This window comes from Prinia subflava, chromosome 20, assembly GCF_021018805.1.
Source record: "Prinia subflava isolate CZ2003 ecotype Zambia chromosome 20, Cam_Psub_1.2, whole genome shotgun sequence".
NCBI lineage: Eukaryota > Metazoa > Chordata > Aves > Passeriformes > Cisticolidae > Prinia > Prinia subflava.
Window position 1 is genome coordinate 8081451 of NC_086266.1, and position 18917 is coordinate 8100367.

Below are 18917 nucleotides of genomic sequence, written 5' to 3' on the forward strand. Positions count from 1 at the left end.
GAAAGCCAGGTTTAGTGGGAAGGACAGCAGGAAAAGCCAGGTTTGGTGGGCCGGGCTGGAGGGGCACAGCCCATCCCTGGCCTTGCCTGGAGCACTCAGATGCTGCCCCTTTTTGGCCAGTAATACCCAGAGATGTTTCCACCTTGAAATTTGTGTTCCAGGGTTGACTCTGGAGCTCTGTGGATCATTCCTGCACCTTGGTGCATTCCTGGGACTCTGGGGCTGGACTTTTGGTCTGGCCCAGGCAGGAGCAAACAAGCCCATTCCCACCTGGAGGCTTTGAAGGGCAGCAGGAGGTGACCTGGCCCTGTCCCCTCTGCTCGCTCCATCCCCAGGCAGAGCAGGGAGCAGCCCCTCAAAGGGCTCCCCTACCCAGGGCAGAATCCATGGATTTAACCACCCTTTAACCCTCTGGCCTCTGTGAGGGGCTGCAGCTTTTCCCGGGCTCTCTTCCCCAAGCAGAGGAGCTGGGGGCATGCAGGGCCCCCCTCCCTGCCCCTGGGGGGTTCTGCAGCCTGTTCTGGGCCAGTCACGTTCCTGCACGGGACAGGGCATGAATGGCCCTCTCTGTTCTGCTGGAGACAAAGACTGGCTCCAGCCCCTCAGAGACCCCCAGGAAAACCCAGCCCTGCCAAGCCTGGCCCTGACACACGTTGGGGCCCAAGGCTGGTGTTGAGTCGCCTCCAGGACGAGAATGAAACCCCAAAGCCACGCCGGGCGCCCTGCTTGTGTCACAGCAGGAAAGCAGCTTCAAGGGGAACCAGGGACCCCTGAGCTCTGGGGAGAGCCACAGCTCAGAGCATCCATCCCTCTGGCTTTGCCAGCTGTGGGAAGGTGTCAATGGCTTTGGCTTTGCAGTCCCAGCTGCTGGAGTGGCTGAGCCAGGCAAGGACTGGTGAAAGGAAATCGCTGCTGCTTCCAGCCGGAATCACGGGGTTCACTCTGCCGGTGGATAAGAGTGGAACTGCCCCACAGTGCTCTGCTCTGGGGTGTGGAGATTGAGAGGAATCCGACTGACAGGTGTGGTCATGGAGCAGAGAAACATTGAGAGGAATCGTTTGGGAGGTTCTCCTTACCCCTCCTGACACCTGGCTGCTCACCCTGTGGCAGAGGGAATGCAGCTGTTTGCCCCGGGATGTGCCCAGGAGGGGACGGAGGTGCCTCCCAGACGCCCCACTAATTGCTCTGATTATGGCACTAATTATGGCACTAATTGCTCTTTATGGCCCTGAACCCCCAGCCGGGCCCCAGACCCCATTTCAGTTCAGCTGGAGGAGTCCCAGTGTCCAGGTGTGAGTCTGTGTTATCCCAAATGCAGGGACGGGGCTGTGGGAAAGCAGGGATGCCTGGGAGGAGGGAATGTTCCTCGAGGCATCATGGATGCCTGGGAGGAGGAAATATTCCTGGAGGCATCAAGTACAGAGCCTCTCCCCTGGGATCTCAACAGGAAAACTCCGAGACAGTCCCTCAGGAATTCAAACAGGTGAAACCTTATGGAGAAGCGACTGCTGGGGACCTGCAGGGACAAACCCTTCAGGAAGATGTTCTTCCAGGGTTGTCAGCTGGCAAATCCTCCTTCAGTGTCATCTGACTGAAATGCTGGGTGTATTTTTGTTCAGGCATCCTCTGGGAAGGCTTGGATTTACTTGTGAGGCACTGGGAATGCTGATGTGGAACACTCAGAAACTGCCTCCCAGCCCGACACCTCCACTGGCATCACTTAAAATAAATAAATAGAAGACTGTGCCTGCATTTCTGCTCATATTCCTCAAATCCTGCTGCCAGCATCCCCTTTGCCCTGCCTCTGATGCCAGAGGGGTCTGGAGTGCTGGAGAACAGCCCTGGCAGCTTTCCAGCTGTGCTTTTCTCCTGCAAATATTTTCATTCACATCAAGTTCTGACCTCTGAATTTTCCCTTCTCCTTTCTCCCTCCAGGCTGATGATTCCCTGGTTTTAGCTCCTGGAGCAAGCCAGCAGTGCAGCAATGAAGAGTGAAGAGAGCAAGAGGTGGTGCCAGTTCATATCCTGCCCTCTATTCCTTTCCTTTTTCCTTTTTCCTTTTTCCTTTTTCCTTTTTCCTTTTTCCTTTTTCCTTTTTCCTTTTTCCTTTTTCCTTTTTCCTTTTTCCTTTTTCCTTTTTCCTTTTTCCTTTTTCCTTTTTCCTTTTTCCTTTCTCCTTTTTCCTTTTTCCTTTCTCCTTTTTCCTTTCTCCTTTTTCCTTTATCTTTTTTCCTTTTTCCTCTCTCCTTTTTCCTTTTTCCTTTCTTTTTCCTTTCTCCTTTCTCCTTTTTCCTTTTTCCCTTTTCCTTTATATTTTTTCCTTTTTCCTCTCTCCTTTTTCCTGTTTCCTTTCTTTTTCCTTTTTCCTCTCTCCTTTTTCCTTTTTCCTTTTTCCTTTCTCCTTTCTCCTTTTTCCTTTTTCCCTTTTCCTTTATATTTTTTCCTTTTTCCTCTCTCCTTTTTCCTGTTTCCTTTCTTTTTCCTTTTTCCTCTCTCCTTTTTCCTTTTTCCTTTTTCCTTTTTCCTTTCTCCTTTCTCCTTTCTCCTTTCTCCTTTCTCCTTTCTCCTTTTTCCTTTCTCCTTTCTCCTTTCTCCTTTCTCCTTTCTCCTTTCTCCTTTCTCCTTTCTCCTTTCTCCTTTCTCCTTTCTTCTTTCTCCTTTTCCCTTTCCCCTTTTTCCTTTCCCCCTTTTCCTTTCCCCTTTCCCCTTTCCTTTCCATCTTATGGACATCTGAGTCTGAAGCCTCAGAGCTGTGCTTCAGGCGAGTCAGGAAAAACGTCCCAGTGGCTTAGGAAAACACGGAAGCAGTGGGATGCACCCCCATTTCTCCCATATTGCTGCCCCTGATCCCCATCCTGCAGCATCAGGAGCTCATCCGAGAGGAGCTCCAGGTGCTGCTCCCTGGGTTTAACACTGGAACCTCCGGCAACTCCAGGCTGGATCCCACCAAACCGGGAGTGTTCTCCTGTGCAAAGAGCTGGGAAATAGGGATTATTTCAGTGTCTGCCGCCACCTCCCCTCCCTGCAGCCGGGATGGGCGAGTGCAGGAGCGGGATTGCTCAGGCACACGGGACTTGCCCTTCCCTGGAGGAGGGGATGCCTCGGGAAGCGCCGCCAGATCCCGGCTGTTCCCACGAGCCCGCGCTGACCCCGCACTTGAAGTTTTTTTGCTCATAACTTTCTTATCAGCGGGGCCGAGTGAAGTCAAGTTCTTTGGAGTTCTTTGGAGCTCTTTGGAGCTCTTTGGAGCTGCTCGGGGGGGGACGGGCCGTTTGCAGCCCCGCCGTGGCGGCGCGGGCCAGCTGCTGTGCCGGGAGGTGACACGTTCTGTCCTGGTGTCACCGCTCGGGGTGCGGCCGTGCCTGGGGCTCCTGCCTGACATCGGATAGAGATTGGGGCTTCCGATGAGCCTCTTGTTGTCTTCAGCCGGCCCCGATGGCAGAACATCAGAGGCTGGGGTGGCTGTGTCCCCTGGGATGCAGGAGCCCTCAGGAAGTGACAGGAGCTGAGGACATCTCTGTGTCCCAAAGATGTCGCAACCAGCGCGATGGGAGGATGTTGATCCTGGCCTTGGTGGGAGAAGGGCTTAAAGTCATGGAATCACTGAGATGTTAAAGAGGAAAAGACCTTTTTGGCCATCAAGTCCAACCATCAGCCACCATCATGATCTCCGCTAAACCTTGTCCCCCAAGGGTCACATCCATGGGGTCTTTGTACCCTTCCAGGGATGGGAATTCTACCGCTGCCCTGGGCAGCTGTGCCAGGGCTGGACAACCCCTTCTGTGATGAACCCTTCCCCAATTTCCAATCCAAACCTCCCCTGGCACAGCTTGAGGCTGTCTCCTCTCACCCTGTCCCTTGTTCCCTGGGAGCAGAGCCTGACCCCCACCTGGCTGCTCCCTCCTTGGTTTCTGCAGGAACCCCACAAGTCCTAAGGCTTCTCCAGAGGCAGGGTATTGGTGACTGATTGAGAGACAGGAAGACTGATTAGGTGATCAGAATTTGATTTTACTCAGGTTTCCCAAAAGCTTATATACTATTTCAGACAGGTTAATAATTTCTACTACAATAATCAGGTTAAAAATCACACAGAAAACTCATGATTTTACAACAATCCTTTGCTTGCAGAAGTTGAATCTTCTCTCTTCCTGTAAGCAGGTTTAATCCCATCTTCTTTAATTTTCACAGTTCTGTTTGTTTCTGCCATGGCATCTTGGTTATCAAACCCACTATGCTAATCAAGTCTGTTTGATTCTCTGTCTTGTGTATTCCCATAGCAGGGGGAAAACACCTCCCAGTGTTTACAGCCACAAGGTGGGGGTTACTGCTCTCAAGGTGACTCCAGGTGACAGAGAACCCCCCAAAGTGCTGATGGCCTTGTCCCTCCTCACCCAGAGCTCTGCCTAAGCTCCCAAGGAGCTCCCTGCTCTCCTGGATGTGGAACTGTGGTTCCTTAGGATCCATAGGCTGCTCCACAGCTGAGCTGGTGCCAGGCTGGACAAGGGGGTGAGGCACATGGACGCAGAGATGGGATTTCTGCCAGGGGTTTTGCGTGCATTTCCTTGAGGTGTTTCAGGAAGATGTCCCACAAACCTCCCTCCATTGGAAGAACTGATCGCATTTGCTAATGAGCTTGATTAAAGGTGGGTTACTGGCTCCCGCAGCAGAGCTGGCATGTAATTATTACATTAATTTCTCTCTAGCAGATCTTTGGTTGAATCAATATTGTGGGCTTTAAACCTGAGCAAACTCCCCTGCCCTGTGTAATTGTTCTAACCTTTAATCAATCCTTTGCTTATACATACCTATGTATGTAAAAAATATTGTTATTAATTGATAGAAAGTGGAAGTGGATTTGGACTTTTTAATTTCTGAATGCTCTGTATTATCTTCATTCATTTTGGTAAATCTAGTTCATTTAAGTAGTTCAGCTCCAGAACTGGGAATATTTTGAATTCAGGGCCAAACGTCCTCAAAAATTGGAACTGAAGTAAATCCAAGCCCTGTCAGTACTGGGGTGGATCCAGACACTCCATGTGAAACCCACAAAGATCTGGGGAGATCTCCAGATCTTTCCAGTGCCTGGTGGGCTGGGGCAGATCCTCGGAGGCTTTGGCAGAGCCACGCCAGCACCGGAGCCCCCACAGCCACAGGGCCCAGAAGCTCAGTGGGACATTCCCTGGATTATTTCCCAGTGTCTCCCACCTTCCATCCCTTCCTTCCGCTTAACAAGCTTCTGAGAAAAGCTTGGACAAATGGGTTATTGCTCCTGAAATGATTGCAGATAATTATAGAGAGATTAATGGCCTCTCCTCGAAGAGCCACCAACAGCTTCAAGTACCATTGACCTTTCCAGGAAACGGGAATGAGGAAAGACAGCGGGAGAAGGGTTGGATAAACAGTGTGGAATTTAGAGTCCTCAGAGTTCTGGGGAGGGTAGGACTGCTGAGATTCCCCCTCCTCATCCCATGGAACCCCCTCACTGCTCACCAGAGATAGCTGGGAATGGGGATGTGAAAAATGCCTCATTGGCAGCAGAAAAAATGCCTTGGGAATTAGAGAAAGCAGAGGAAAACACCAGTGGGGATCAGTTCCCTGGCATCTGGGAGAGGACCCATCCCTCCCGTGGTCTGAGCCTTGGTTATCCCTGGGGAAAGGGGAGTGAAAGCCAAAGGCACAGCAAGGAATTCCAGGCTGCTCTCAACTCTGGGATTTGCCAGGTCACTTCCATAACTTGGTGGCCAACTCAGGGATGAGCCAGGAAAAAACAGAATTTAATACAGGTGGTGGCAAAATCCCAGCTGGGCACTGCTGAGTTCAAACTCACCCCCAAGCCTGGATCCTGCGGGAAGAGAAAACCATGGATGCCATCCAAGAAAACTGAGGAATCCCTGTCCCTCTTCAGGGAGTCCCCACTGCCTAAAGAGGATCTGAGCCCTTTCTGATGAGTTTTGCAGTGGCACCTCCAGCAGGGATCTGGAAGAGGCTTGGAATGAACCAGGTGAGTTTTAGAGTTCTGCCTGTTGGAGCCACCCTGGAATGACAATAAAATGAAGGATGGAAATTGCTTTAGGAGCACTGGAATCCAGCCAGGGGATTGGGAACTCTGCTCTGACTGGTGATGAGAGCCCTGAAGTTTGGCAGCCCCACCACAGCCTGGGACGGTTGCCTCTGAGTCAAGCACTGGCTGTTGAAATCAGTGTCCCCAAAAATGTTTAAGCAAGACAAGAATTGTCCCATCTTTAATTCCCTGTCTGCTTCACGGGAATCCTGGAAGGAGAGGTGGGAAGAGCACGTAGTGCACATGTGCAGAGCTGGCTTTAGCAGGGAACCATCAGCTAAAAATCCATCCAGGCACAGGAATCATCCCATCTCAGTGCCCCAGGGAGATCTTCATGCCCTCAGCAGTTCCAGTCCAGGATTTAATGCCATCACCTCTAAGCTTCCCAAGCCGTCCTGCTTCCTGATGGGGAGGGAGATTCCAGCCTCAGTGGGCAAATCTTCTGTCCTAAATCTGTTGGAGAGCATCCAAAGGAGGCCTAAGAGATGATGGAGAGGAAGCCCAGGAGCAGTGGCTGAGGTGATTTGAGAAGAGGATGCAGAGGTCAGACCTCATTGGGGTCTGGAGCCTCCTCCTGAGGGGCAGCTCCACTCCCTGTGAGCAGGGACAGGAATTAGGGAACAGCTGGAGCCGTGTCAGGGAGGGTTAGGTGGGAGATCAGGAACAGGTTCCCACCTGCTGGGCACTGCCCAGGCTCCCCAGGGAATGGGCACAGCTCCGAGGCTGCCAGAGCTCCAGGAGCCTTTGGACAGCGCTGCCAGGAATGCCCAGGGTGGGATTGGTGGGGGTCTGGGCAGGGACAGCAGCTGGATCCACGATCTTTGGGGTCCCTCCCAACCCAGGACATTCCAGGGTTCTTTGCAGGAGAGGATGTGCTGGGGGAAGAGTGTGGAGCTCACCCCTGGAGCCCAGGGTGTGTCAGGTGACATGGGGGGACAGAGGGGGTCAGAGGGGGGCTTCATCCTGCTGGGGTGGAGCTGGAGTGGCACTGATGGAGGGAAGAAATAAATATGGAAAAGAGGAGTTGCCTTGTAAATGAAGGATGGCCTGGGGACAGAGGCAGTCACGCGTGTTAGGGCTGATTGGGCCATGTGAGGAGCCTCAATGGGGCTCTGTGAGGGGACACTGGGCCCTCTGTGAGGGCTGCACATCCCCACGGAGCCACTGGGTCACAAGCTCCCCATGTGACTGGACACTGCCACCCCACCATGGCCAACCCAGAGGGGTGGGGAGTCAAGGACCGCATTTTGGGAAGCCCCTCCCTGCTCCATTAATTAAGCAGGAGAGGTAGAGAGGGAATGGAAATGGTTTTGGTTGGGGTTTCTTTTGTTTGGGTGGGTTTTTTTAGAGGGTTTCATTATAAAAATGCTCCCAATATCCCATTTTATTAAATGTTGGTTTCTGGGGAGCTTTGTGGGCTCCTGCACACAGGAGCTCCACTGCCATGGGAGGATGTGGACAAGGATTTCCTTGTGGAGATTCCTCATTTGTCACCCACAGATCTCCTCTGGGATACACGAAGGGAAAGCAGCACATAGACAGGAGCTGATGTCCTCTGTCACCTGCTGACCACACCACGGAACAGTTTGGGTTAGAAAAGACCCTGAGGGTCATGCAGTTCCATCCCCCCACCATGGGATGCCATCCACCAGACGTGGGAGGTTCCTCCATGCTGAGGTGCCTCTCCGGCAATGAGAGCGCCCTGAAAGCGCTCCTGGGACAGCCCTGGAGGGAAGGACCTCACTCAGAGAGCTGGGATGTGCTGACAGTCTCACTACCCACCCATCAGAAGGTCAAAGCCGGGGAAGGAAGGAGCCCCACCTGAGAGCAGGGTTGTGGAAGGAGATGTCTCACTGGTGGGGGGGCTGAGGGGAGCCCCCAGCACTTCCTGCTTGAGGAAGGAAAAGCAAAAATGGAATAAAAATTCTAAATAAACCCCATTCCTCCTCCTGCCCCTTCAAACCCGGATGGGACGGGGGCAGTGTTTATAGGGAAAGCTGGGTCCTCCTGTTTATTTTAAGCTGGAAGCCAAGAGGCTCCTGCCGGTGACTTCAAAGAAAAGTTTGTTTCTGTGTTCTGCTATTTACCAGAACACCCAGACCCCATCTCTGGGGCCCGGAGTGTTGCAAAAACATGGAAAGGTTAATTGAAGGCAAAGGGAAAAGGAGAATCCCAGCTTTAACCTTCCTGGGCTGCCCTTGTTATGCTGACAGCACGGTGCAGGCAGATTTAATGACTCCTCATTACCCTGCTACCTAATTAACCTCCTGCCCTGAAGCACAGAGAGGCTGAGAAAGAACTCCCTGCCCAGGAGCCCCCTCTGCCAGCAGCCCCCAGGGTTAAAGGAGACATCTCCAGCAATGCCAGGCTCAAACCCTGCCTGGATTCCAGATAATTCCTGTGACACAGAGAAAGGCAGGGCTGAGATGACTCCATGGTATCAGATGCTGGAATCTGCCCATCACCCCAGTGGGATGGAGCAGGGTGGCTCCCAGGGACAGAGCTGGCTCCAGGCTTCCAGGGGGACAGGGAAGGCTCCGGCTGGTCAGGGCAAGGATGCTCCAAGTTGTGTGAGGGTCAGGAAGGTGTTTGGGAGCACAGACCTGGACAGCTGCCCCTGCACCCTCCTGGCAGCTACCCCAGGATCATGGAATAGGTCAGGTTGGAAGGGAACATGGTGGATCTCTCTCTGCTCAAGCAGGGCCTACATGTGGAATATCACTCCAGATGCTTGGGATTGTCCTGTATGGAACACGAATCTGTCCCAGTTAATGAGGAAAAAATGTTACATATTCTCTTTGCTGGATGAGCTCCTGGTTTCCCTCTTGCCTCAAATACTTGTGCAGGTTGATTTCACCTCCAGAAGGTTGGAGAGGGATTTCCCCTGAGGGTATGGAGTGATAGGACAAGGGGGAATGCCTTAAGCTGAAAGAGAACAGGAGTGGATAGGATACTGGGAGGAAATTCCTCCCTGTGAGGGAGGTGAAGCCCTGGCACAGGGTGCCCAGAGCAGCTGTGGCTGCCCCTGGATCCCTGCAAGTGTCTACAGCCAGGCTGGATGGGGGTGGGAGCAGCCTGGGATAGTGGAAGGTGTCCCTGCCCATGGCAGGATGAGCTTTAAGGTCTCTTCCAACCCAAACCATTTCATGATTCCATGACCCACACTTCCAACAGAACTGGTGGGAGCTAGTCCTGCCTATGAGAGGGGACAGTTCTGTCACCTGTGAGGGCAGAGCCACCAACATGAGACCAGTTGGTGCAGGTTTGGAGTTTATAACAGGAATTGCAGCTTATTTCCCGGTGTCACTGCCTGGAACAAGTCTGCGAGTGCCAAGCATGGATAAAGAGCACAGATGCCGTGGCCACAGTGTTCAGTGGGAACGCTGAACATCTTGCTCCACTTCTAGGAGCAGCTGGACACCCATGGAAGACCTGAGGCAAAGAATGGGCAGCAGAGAGAACAGGAGCAGGAGCAGAAGCGTCTGGCAGTGTGATGGGCCAGAAACGCAGAAGCCGGAGCTGGAGGGAGATAAATCACCCCAAGGCGCCCTGGAGAGTGCAATGGTCTGCAAGGCTTATCTGGGCTTTGATGTGTCACTGAACTGCGCAGAGGAAGGGCCCATGTGGAATTCACTCTCCAGGACATTTAACTCGTGTCCGAGGCGCCAGGCCGCTCACGGCCCGCTGTCCTCGGGGAGAGGCGCGGGGCCCTCGGCACAGCCTGGCCGCGGCTCTGTGCCTTGGACTGGGCCCACACGGGCTCTGTGGGGAGCTGGGACAGCAACTGCAACTCCTCCTGCCTTCCTCCTCTCCCCCTCCTTGGGAACTTTGGGATTGTTGCTACTGGGCAAGGAAAAGTTACTCCTGGGGTGGTGGCAACAGAATGGAGGGGACAGAGAGGCTGCAGCACATCCTAACAACATCTAGGGCGACATTTTGGGGAGGTGGGTGTAGGGTCCATCCCAAACTGCCAAACCATCACACATCCACAGAGGTTTGTACATCATTTGTGTCCATTTATTTCCTTTCTTTAGGCATTGGGGATTTTTATAATGGTTTGGATTGGAAGGGACATCAAAGCTCGTCCCATTCCACCATCCCAGGCTGCTCCAACCTGGCCTTGGACACTTCCAGGGACCCAGGGGCAGCCACAGCTGCTCCGGGCAGTGCCAGGGCCTGCCCAGCCTCACAGGGAGGAATTCCTTCCTTTCCTCATACTCTTGCCAAGGTGAGACATCCAACCCCACCTGCAGCCCATTGCCAGTGCCCTGCAGCCTGTCTCTGGTGGGGTGGATCACATCCCTTCCTTCATTTCTGCTGCAGTGCAAAGACAGCTCCTTGGGCTCCCCAAACAGGACCAGGGCTGCAGAGACAGAAATGCTGCAGATCCTTCCCCAAACCCAGGGCAGGGGTTGGGCAGGGGCTCCAAAGGGAAGAGTCAATCCCAACCCTGTCCCTTGCCATGGATAAACTGAGGGATCCCCTGGAGGGATTTCAAAGCTGTGTGGATGTGACACTTGGGGACACGGGGCAATGGTGGCTTTGGCAGTGCCGGGGCAATGGTTAGACTCAGTGATCCTAAAGTTCTTTCCCAACCTAAAATATTCTGGGATTCCACGACTGCAGCCCCTGGCTGATGGGCTGGTGTTGGCCAGAAGATGGTGCTGGTAGGAAGGTGATGAAGCCCTCTCTCCACTCTGCTCCTGCCAGCAGAGGAGAGCTCAGATCTTTTTTCTTCTTCCTCGAAGAATCCCTGTAAAATTAACTGGGCACGTTTAATGGTCCCAGTCCCACCCCACAGCACCCACCGGGAGCTCAACTGCAGTAACCCGAGACCCGGGAGGCTCCAGCAGCTCCTGGGCGGAGGGTTCTCTAATGGAAGCACAACCCTGATGGATAATGGTTTTAGGCTGATTTATTTTTCCCCAGGATCCTTCTAAGAACATCCTCCTGACAGGCTGGGCCAAGCCAGGCTGCCCCACAGCGGGGTAATTCTGGGGATTTCCCCCAAAAAGCAGCTCAGGGGACACTTCACCCTGGGGAAGGGTTTTTTGGGGGTTTTAATGGTTTGCCCTTCTGGCAAAGGCTGTGAAATGAAGGGGTTGGTTTATCCTGCTGCAGTTTGGGGCACTGAGAAGGACCAATCTTATTTTTATTTATGCCTCAACATACGTTATATTCTTATAGGGCTGTGCATGTGCTGGCAGCCCTGTCCCCCTGTGAAGGCTTCACCTGGCAGCCAAACAGGGCAGGGAAAATCGGGCTGTGAGTGGCCCCGCCACGGGCCGGTGACACAAATGCCCGGACACCCGCCAAAATTCCCGCCAAAAATTCCCACCAATAAAAAAAGCCTGCTTAAAAAAAGCCTGCCAAAAGAAAGCCCGCGAAAAATGCCCAAAGCTGGGCTGTGGGAGCAGCCTTGGCACATACACGCAGCCAGCTCAACACAACGGGAGCCATTTGAGTACCTTGGAGGGAGCAGAAGCTCACCCGTGGGGTCTGCTCGGCCCCCTAACCCCCCTCGCTTCTTCCTCCCTGTGGTCCCTGCCTGCACCCCAGAGGAAAGAGGAAAGGTGTGTGCTAATGTCTTTACAGACGATTTGATGGGCGTTGAAGGGACGGGTGTTAACATCTTTGAAATGAGTTTAGGTTTGCTGCAGAGTCCAGACAGCTTGGCTCCTGAGACAGACAAGGCTGATCTTGTGAACTTTGGGGTGAGACAGTAGGTTCAAGGGGGGATATGGGACAGGCAGTTCGGGAAGGCTGCACCTTCCTAGTACCTCGGCCAGTGGGGGAAGGAAGAGGGGAACATGAGGCCGGGAGTTCAGGATAAAAGGAGGCTGCAGCCTCCGAAACCCCGAGAGAGAAAGCCTCATAGGGGGATGCCCCAGTGAACTCTCTCCCTTTATTCGAATGAAGTTGAAGGACTCCTCATTTCCCTTTTGGACATAAACCTCTGGATTTTCCTGGCGAAAGGAGCACACAGCCCACCACGGCGCCACACAGGCACACCGCGGTTCGCAGCGTATGTTCCGCCGGCGCATCCAGGCTGACAGGCACCCGGGGATCCTGTGGCAACTGTCCCTGCCTTCTGTGGCTTTCTCCGTGTCTCTTTTCCCCCTCTCTGCTCTTTTTTTCTTGTCCCTTGGTAGGAACGCTTACCCTTTTCTATCAGTAAATGGTTCTCAGATATAATAGTGTCGCGTTTGCATTGTAATTTTGGCCGAGAAATGGATCAAAAGGAATCCTTCCTGACTCCCTCCTTTTACAGAGAACGGACAGGAACAACCTGTCTTTATGGGGGTAAATCCCCAGGGGAGCCACAGGGGCTGTGGACCCACAGGGGCATCTCCGGTGCCTCTGGAGCTGCTGCTGCTGCCCTTGGCTGCTCCCTGATTCTCCTGCCCGTGGTGTTTGGCAATCCCACAGGGACCCCTGTTCCCAGTGGAAGGGGAATAACCTGCCCCTGTGCCAAGGAAAAAGGATCTAAAGCCATCAACCATCCCAGGGCAGGCTCCTTCCCTCCTCCCAACATCCACCTGTGTGGGCTTGGCAGGAGCCTGTCAGCAGAGACTCGTGGAATTGAGTTTGAGTTGAGAATGACATTAAAGATCATCCAGTGCCCCCTCTGCCATGGGCAGGGACACCTTCCACTATCCCAGGGTGCTCCAAGCCCTGTCCAGCCTGGCCTTGGACACTTCCAGGGATCCAGGGGCAGCCACAGCTTCTTCTGTGCCAGGGCCTCCCCACCCTCATTGCAAAAATACTTTTTCCTCATATTTAATATAATCTGATCCTCTTCTAGTTTAAAATCATCACCCCATCCCTGAGGTGTGGGTGGGACTGGGGCTGGGATTTGCCCCAGGATCATGGGGAAGTGGCTTTGGGGTCTGAGCCTCCAGCTCCCAACCTGTGGAGCCAGGCAGTGATGCTGGAGGGGAAAGGCTGAGCTGAGCCAAATCAGGTTTGTATCCTTGCATATCCAAGAACCCCAATTCCCAAGGGCTTCTCCCCAGCCTGGGCAGTGCCAGGGCTTGGGACTGTGCCCTCTCCGTGGCTGGGTGCCCCCACACTCCCACTGGGAGTGGACCCTTCGGGATGAGGGTTACGGGGTGGGTGGGAGCAGGCTGGAATGTGTTCTGAGGCTGTCAGAGGATGCAATCACCCTCCTGCAGGGTGAGGACTGATGGCTGTGGCTCTCCAAGCCCTCAGCACCCAGCAGGTGTGGGTGGGAGCTGGTCCCAGGTGTTGTGTGACATCCAGGGCAGCCGGCGGGGAGGAGGCTGTGTCTCCCTTTTCTCAGGGCTCTTGCAGGACCACTGTCCCTCCGGGAGGGTGGATGCTCACTCTGGACATCCTTTCAGCTGCAAACCACCTCCACTGGGATCCCCAGGCCTATTATAGGCTGATTAAATATTAAAACAATTCATTTTGTACTTAAACTGTTCCGAAGGCTCCTGCTGACGAGGACTTTGAAGTCTGCGGTGCAAGGCTTTGCTCTCGTCTCTTCCCTGCCCCATCCCCTCCTTCCACACCTTTTCCCAGGCAGGGAGGGAGGGTAGGGGAGCCCTGGCTGGGTCTGGCTGCCCCAAGGGATGGGGTCTGAGGGTGTTGAGGGTGTGTTGATCCTTGTGTGGGAGCTTGATGCCACTGCTGGAGCAGGAGGAAAGCCCTGAGTGCTGATCCCTGGGACTTTGTAGAGAGCTCAGCATCTGCCTGGGTGCGGATGCTCAAGGAGAAGGGCAGGGAAGGCCTTCACCTGGTCCTGCTGGTGCCCTGGGAGCCCCCAGGATCTGAGGGCAGCATTTTCATGGCAGGGAGGTCCCTGCTGGTTTTCCTGTGCTGCTCTTTCCAGGCACTCCAGGAATAATTTGACACCTCCTGAGCCTGGAGCATCCTAAATCTGGGTGCAAGGCCTTGGTTACCCCCAGGTGGTGGTGTCCTGCCCCGCAGTGCCCTGAGGTCCTACAGGGAGGGACACCCACCTGCAAAGAGCATTCCAAGGTGGGCACTGATGCCTCGGGGGAAGGCAGGGTGGGATGAGGTGAACTGGTTCCTGCACCAGAGGGATTGAGGGTGGAGACGTGGGAGAGGCACCCTGGAGTGTGTGACAGTCCCTTTCAAGGGCTGGAGCTGACTGAAGGGAGGGGAGCACAGCTCCTGGGAATGAGGGATTGCTCAGGGTCTGCTGGGGGCAAGGTCCAGGGTGGGAGCCCAGCCCTGGAAGGATGTCTGAGCACCTCAGGGCTTCAATTTCCAGCTGCAACCTCCCTGTTTGTCCAGCTGATCCTAGCTCCGGAGCCCAAGGTTCAGGAGGACCTGAAATTCCTCCGGCCCCTGCTGAGGGAGGAAAAGGTGAGTTGCGAATATTTCACCTCCCCAGCTGGATCTGGCCTACTTCCCGCTTCCCTCCCCCTTCCCCAATCCCATCCTTTACATCTGCAGGATGTGAAATGCAGCAAACTCTCAGCAGAGCTCATTACTCCAGGCCCATTGCTCTGAACGGGGCTGAAAGGTCCTGCTCGTAATGATTTGGAGGTGATTTGTATTTAAGGCGCCCAGCTTTCTGATGCTGCCAGGGGGAGGGGAAATTAAATAATTGAAAGCTGTGGGGAAGGGAAGGAGAGAGCCCTGGATGGGGGGAGAGGACCAGAGTTTCTCCTGATCCAGAAGTGTTTCGGTTCCCCTGCATTGGTCGCATGGGTGCAGGTTTGAAAGGATTGAGGAAAATGTTCCTATTCTCCATGCAGGGTCAGTACATGCTCCAGAGATTGATGGATGCCCCAGGGATTTTCCAGGGATTGCAGAGCTGGCCAATGAGGCAAAAGGTCTGACCCGAGTGGGACAGGGAACCCTCTGCCCTCAATGTCCTGGTGGGACGTGACTGCCCTTGGCCACACAGACTGCTGCCCTCCCCTCCCTTCTCCTCTTCCCCACACCCTGCCTCTGCCACACTCCAGGCAATAAAGGCAATTTTCCAGCCTGGCTATCAACAGGGAGAGGGGGTGAAGAAGGCTGGAGCCCGGGGTGGTGTCCCTCAGCTGTGCAGGACAGAGCTGAGGGCCTGTGTTGGTTTGGAAAGACAGGTATCTGTCAGGGAAAACTGGAGTTTCCCTTGGAATGGCGAATGTAAAACCGCCCCCCTCTAAATTATTACAATTTTGCAATTAGGAGCTTTCAGGCAAAAAATATGGGAATAGGAGTAACAGTTCTTTATGAGGAATATTAAAAATGCAAATGCAGTAATACAAAAAAACCCAAGCAAGCAAACAAACAAAAGTCCTAGAGAATGCTGACAGAGTTGGACCTGACACCGTGTTGTCAGGGTGTTGGAAGCAGTCCAAATAAATTCTCCTGGAGTGACAGATGTGGTTCTGTTGGGGTAGAGATGATCCTGTAGTGGAATTGAGATGAGTCCGGTCTTCCTCTGAGAATCCAGTGGAAAAGTGGATGCTCTGCTGTTCTGAATCTCAGGTTTTATCCAGGTAGGAAGGCTCCTCCCACTGGGTGGAGCATCTCACAATGAAATAATTTAATTTTGTCAGCTGTGGTGAGCCTTAATGGCTCATTAACAGCAGATATCCTTGTGGAGGGAGGAATGGGTAGTGGAAGAGATAAGGAACATTGCTCCCCTGGTTTAACAGCTGGCCCATTAACAGAAGGCATCCACCCCCCTCCCCCCTGGAGTTACAAGAGATAAAGGAAAAAAACCACATCTCTCCAACTGGTTTCAACAGGTGAAATAGAATACACTGTTTTTGGTTACATAACCTAAGGCAGGGCCCAAAGCCACCAACTGAAAACTCACAGTGAGAGCCTCGCAGTGCTTGTTAAGATCTCAGAGCAAAAGAAAACCCCAGGCAAGCTCTGTGGGGTGAGTGGGGAAACTGAGGCATGAAGGGTGGAAATGAACTTCCTGGGAAAAGGGCAGGTGGGTTGTGTTATTTACCTGGAAGTTCAAGCTGGGGTACAGAGCTCAAACTTGACCTAAAGCAACGTTATTCCACTTTCATACACCAAAGCTCCTTTCAGCCTAATTGCTTCTCTGTTTTTTTGACCAAATTGCGAATAGATCCACCAGTCTGGCCCTGTTCTGAAATTACCTGAAAATAAATGAACCTGAAGCTGCAGGGTTGTGGCTCCTGCTCCTCTTCCAGCTGATGCCAGAGCCTGGGGTCACCAGTGCTCCGGGGTGTTTGTGGGGTTTGGCACCAGCCTGTGGCCTCTGGAAAGCAGAGCACACTCAGAGAACCCCTCCTGCACCTGAACTTGGAGTTCCAGCTCCAAAGCCTGTCTTTAACCTTGACCCAAACTCGTGCCTGGCTGCAGGTGCTCGGGGGAAGCTGCTCCCCAGTCTTGGATGCTGATGCCCTTCCCAGGCCCTAATGAGCTCCCGATGCTTCCAGCAGTCCCTGGAGGGGGGCAGGTGGCCCATTAGGCTTGGTTTTAGGGCTGAGAAGGGGAATTTCCCTTCAGCCTGGTCAGTGAAGATCACAGAATCAGCTCAGATGAGGCTGCCTGCTCTGGGGCTAATGAGCCAGGCGAGGGCCATGGAACGAAGGTCAGGAATCAATAGCCTGGGAAGATCTGATGCTTTTCCACAAGCCCTTCTTGTATTTCCCAGCTCTGTGCAGAAAGCAGAGAAGTAGCAGAGAAGTTTTAGGAGCCTCCCCTAAAGTCTGGTGTTTAACCCTTGCGTGTTTTCCCCTCCAGCCCTGTTTTCTCTCCCAAGGTGGGATTCCCACAGCACCATCCTCCCAGAGCATCACATTTTCTCCCAAAAAAGAGGTGTAGGTGTGTGCCTGGCTCTCTTGTAGACGGAAGTCTAAGAAAATGAGTTTTTCTTAATCCCATTGTCCCAAAATTCACTTCTAGGCTAAAGAGACTGGGGAGGCAAAGGGCTGGGAGGGATGATAATTCCCTGATGTTGGCAGTGCTGGTGTTCAGACCTAGTACCCAAACATCCCTTTCCTTGCAATCTCTGGGGGAAAACTCTCTCCTACTAATTTTGGGGTGAGGGCAAACAGCATTTTGTTGTCCCTACCATGGCTCTGTCTGTGGCTGGAACTGGCTAGTTCCATTCCTGCCCCCGTCCCTCCCTCCATCCCTGTCTCCCTCCAGGCTCTCCAGGCAGGGGAAGCAGCCTCTCCCCTTTCCTGCTGCATCCTTGGTGGATGTCCCTGATGGACATGGAGGTCTCCCATTCCCACTGTGGATCACAGCCATGTAGAGAAGAGTGAAAGAAAAGTGTTTAGAGAAAATGCTTCCATGGTTTTACACCTCCAGCAGTGGGAGTTCTGGATCTCTGCTCCAAATGCCTGTCCTTTGCTTGTGATCCTCACATCCCATGACAACCCCCAGCCAGCATCTTTGTGGAGTGGGAAAGCAGTGTCTAATCAGTGCAGATTTAATTAAACCTGCTGCCAAGCGAGTTCCATTCCATATCGGCTTCCCTGGGTGGTGAACTTGGAGCTTGTATTTGGAATTTGGGGTTAAAATCAGCTAGGGATGGAGAGAAATGACCCAGCACACCTGGAAGGGAGGTGGGTGCCCTTCATGTGCTTCCTGATAACCTTATTGCCCTAAATTTATTGGGAAAAAGATTAGGTTATATGTAAAAATGGCAATAACAGCAACAATAATAATAACAATGATTTTAATAATATTATTAATGATAATAGAGACCCAGGGGGTTTTCAGAGCATTGCATCAGTAACATTTTCCTGGGAACCCAAATCCATGGTAAACACTCCATCACAGAGCTCCACAAGAACAGCTGGAATGAGCCCTAAATATTTATTATTAATAGCAAAGCTGTTTATTTTTTACATATTAAATAGGCCATATCTCATCTAATAAAACCTCAGGGCTGGCTCTGTTCTCTGGCAGAATGATTTTGCTGTTGTGGTGCGAGCACAAAGAGGGAATGCAGGAATTCCTGCTTGGGCTGGGCAAGCTGGGATCCTATCCAAAGTTCCAGCCTTTGGATTTGCAGGAGGAAGATTTCTTCCTGGGTAACTGCATGGCTGCTTCTGGCATCTCCCAGGACGTGGTCTGGAGATGTGGGGATGCAAGTCCAGCCTCAGCCCACCCAGGGATTCCCTGTGTCAGGATGGATAAACCACTTAAACCCTAGACTGGGCTTGGGATTGCACCAAGCAGCCCTTTGGGATCCTTGGAGTGACTGGGAGGCACATGGTGACAGCAAAAGCTCTTTTCCCCCTTCTGAGACATCATTAAACAAATATCTACGAAGCTTCCCGAGCTCCAGAGCCTGAATTCCTGAAGTTTGCTGGATGCTTAAGTGCATCAGGACTTAATTGCTACCAAGTCCAGGTGTCAGGGGGAAACGAGTGTTGCAAAACCCCCATCATTTCAACCCCCTTCCAATGGCATTAACCCCACATCAATCTCCCCTGGCCTCCCAGGAGCTGCAAAAAGCTGGGTGTCCCCATGGAATTTCCTTCCAAGTGCAGTGTAGCCCCTAATTCCTCCATGTGAGACACAGCACCAGCTCTGCCCTTCCCCACGAGCTGGGGGTGTCGAGCTGCCCCTGCAAAGATTGGGAAGGAATTCCCCTCTGGAAGGGTTGAACACCCTGCTCCAAGCAGCACCTGGGGTGGCCCAGACCAGGGACAGCAGGTCCAACCATCCTCTTCAACAAAGACCAGGAGGGAATGTGAGTGCAACCATAAACTTGGGATCAGCCCATTCCTGGGTTGGTTTGAGAGCAGAAATGTGTTCCAAAAGCCCAAATATCCCATTTTCAGGATTGATACCAAAATCAGATGATGACTGAGGCCACATGACTTGGTTGGGAGAGGAAAGGTTCCAGCATTGTCCTGTGCGCTCTCTG